We start from the raw sequence: 2,834 nt of genomic DNA, 5'->3' as shown, positions 1-2,834 counted from the left end.
CCTCAATGTAATCAAGTAAAGTCTAAAAATTTGCATCTACAAATTTTGAGGGGTTCTTTCTCTAGATAAATCCCATGAGGCTTTGGAATTAAGACCATTCACTATAGAGACAGGCTGGCTGGGTTCAAGGGCCAGCTTTGTCCTTCACTAGGTCTATGACTTTGAACAAAATGAAAAGAAAGCCCCAAATTAAAAACTTCTCTCTGTTTCAGTTGCCCTATTTGTAAAATGGGGCTGATATAGTACCTATCTTAGAGGGTAGTTGTGAGGGTAGACTGGGCCCTAAGTCCAGAATGGTATCACTATAAGAAAAGGGCAAGAGGCCCAGACACAGTGGCAGACAGAGGAGAAGGCCATGTGGAGACAGAGGCAGAGATTGGAGTGATGCAACTACAAGCCATGGAATAGCAAGGATTGTCAGCAACCACCAGAAGCTAGGAAGAAGCAAGGAAAGGTCCTCCCCTAGAGCATTCAGAGGGACCAGGGCCCCGCCAGCACCTTGGTTGTGAACTTCTAGCCTCCATAACTGTGAGATGATAAATTTCCATTGGTAAAGCATCTAGAAGGTCATTTAGCCCATCCTGAGTGTTTTGCAAGTACCTGCTAGACCACTGTCTTTTTGTTCCTCTCTCTCTGTTTTTAAGCTTCAGAAAGTTTTTCTTTTTCTTTTTGAAAATGTCTGTTTACTTTTTATTAGGTATTTTAAGTTGCTGAACCGAAAAGTATAACAATAAAATTTTTGACTAATTCTGTTGCCATAATTAATAATCCCAAAGGTTTAGCTTAACATGGCTATATAAATTCACAAGGTGTCTGTAAGAACTAATTGAGAATTAAATGAGACAATATATAATATATAAAACATTAAAAATTTCTAGTATTCCAGCACAGGTGTGGATTATTTTTTTCAGCCATCATTGATATCTATTTTGTGCCTGTGTATTAGGTTTTTAAGCTTTACTGAGGTATAATTGACAAGTAAAAATGTAACATATTTAAAGTATTCAATGGAGTGATTTTATATATGTATATATTGTGAAAGGATTCCCACCATCAAGTTAATTAACACAACCATAACCTCACATATTTATCTTTTTTTGTGTGAGAACATTTAAGTTCTCTCTTAGCTAATTTTAATTATATAATACAGCATTATCAATTATAATCACCACATTATACATTAGATCTTCAGGGCTTATTCATCTTATAACTGAAAGTGTGTACAATTTTACCAACATCTCCCTATTTCCCCCTGACAGCCACCATTGTATTCTTTAAGAATTTGACTTTTCTTTTTCAGATTCCACATATAGGTGATACCATGCAGTATTTGTCTTTCTCTGTCTGGCTTATTTGATTTGTCATAATGTACTCCAGGTTCATCTATGTTGTCACAAATAGCAGAATTTTTTTTTTTTTTTTTTTGCGGTACGCGGGCCTCTCACTGTTGTGGCCTCTCCCATTGTGGAGCACAGGTTCCGGACTCACAGGCTCAGCGGCCATGGCTCACGGGCCCAGCCGCTCCGCGGCATGTGGGATCTTCCTGGACAGGGGCACGAACCCGTGTCCCTTGCATCGGCAGGCGGACTCTCAACCACCACCCTGCGCCACCAGGGAAGCCCCCCTTTGCACATTTTTAATTGGATATTTTGGGGGGTTGCTATTGAGTTCAGTTCTTTATACATTTTAGATACTAACCTTATATCAGATACGTGGTTTGTAAATGTCTTCTCCCATTCCATAGATTGCCTTTTCATTTTGTTGATGGTCTCCTTTGTGTGCAGAAGCTTTTCATTTGATGTAGTCCCGTGTGTTTATTTCTGCTTTCGTTGCTTTTGCTTTAGGTGTCAAATCCAAAACAAATATTACCAAGGGAATTCCCTGGTGGTCCAGTGGTTAGGACTCAGCACTTTCACAGCCGTGGGCCCGAGTTCAATCCCTGGTCTGGGAACTAAGATTCCACAAGCTGTGTGGCATGGCCAAACAAACAAACAAAAACCCCTCAAATCATTACCAAGACCAATGTTAACGTCAAGGAGCTTTTTCCCTACGTTTTTTTCCTAGAAGTTAAAACTTATGTTCAAGTCTTTAATCCACTTTGAGTTGTTTTTTGTGTGTGATGTAAGATATAGGGTCCAATTTCATTCTTTTTTGCATGTGGATATCCAGTTTTCCCGACACCATTTATTTATTTATAAAATTAATTTTTATTGGAGTATAGTTGCTTTACAACGTGTGATTTTCTGCTGTACAACAAAGTGAATCGGTTATACGTATACATATATCCCCTTTTTTTTTTAGATTTCCTTCCCATTACGTCACCACAGAGTACTGAGTAGAGTTCCCTGTGCTCTACAGTAGGTTCTCATTAGTTATCTATTTTATACATAGTAGTGTATATATGTCGATCCCAATTTCCAAATTCATCCCACCACCCCTTCCCCCCTTGGTATCCATAGGTTTGCTCTCTACATCTGTGTCTCTATTTCTGCTTTGCAAATAAGTTCATCTAAAACTATGGAATGCTTCATGAATTTGCGTGTCATCCTTGCACAGGGGACATGCTACTCGTCTCTGTATCATTCCAAATTTAGTGTATGTGCTGCTGAAGTGAGCACTCCCAACACCATTTACTGAAGAGACTCTTCTTTCCCCAGTGTATATTATTGGCTCCTTTGCTAAAAATTAATTGACTATGTATGCATGGGCTTATTTCTAGGGTCTCTATTCTGTTCCATTGATGTGTGTGTCTGTTTTTAGACCACAAACATAACTGTTTTGATTCTTATAACTTGTAATATATAGTTTACAATCAGGGAGTGTGATGCTTCTAG

At 38.7% G+C, this 2,834-nt stretch overlaps 1 non-coding gene across 1 annotated transcript; it reads right to left on the bottom strand.

Annotated features, from left to right (window-relative positions):
• Nucleotides 1-2,511: 2,511 nt before the first annotated feature.
• LOC117312880 (U6 spliceosomal RNA) lies at nt 2,512-2,618 on the bottom strand. The gene has a single exon (XR_004527284.1). It is a non-coding gene; the product is annotated as a U6 spliceosomal RNA (small nuclear RNA).
• Between the last annotated feature and the right edge of the window lie 216 nt (nt 2,619-2,834).

Source organism: Tursiops truncatus, chromosome 6, assembly GCF_011762595.2.
Source record: "Tursiops truncatus isolate mTurTru1 chromosome 6, mTurTru1.mat.Y, whole genome shotgun sequence".
NCBI lineage: Eukaryota > Metazoa > Chordata > Mammalia > Artiodactyla > Delphinidae > Tursiops > Tursiops truncatus.
The sequence above is the reverse complement of the archived record's forward strand: the minus strand, read 5'-3'. Positions and strand labels throughout refer to the sequence as shown.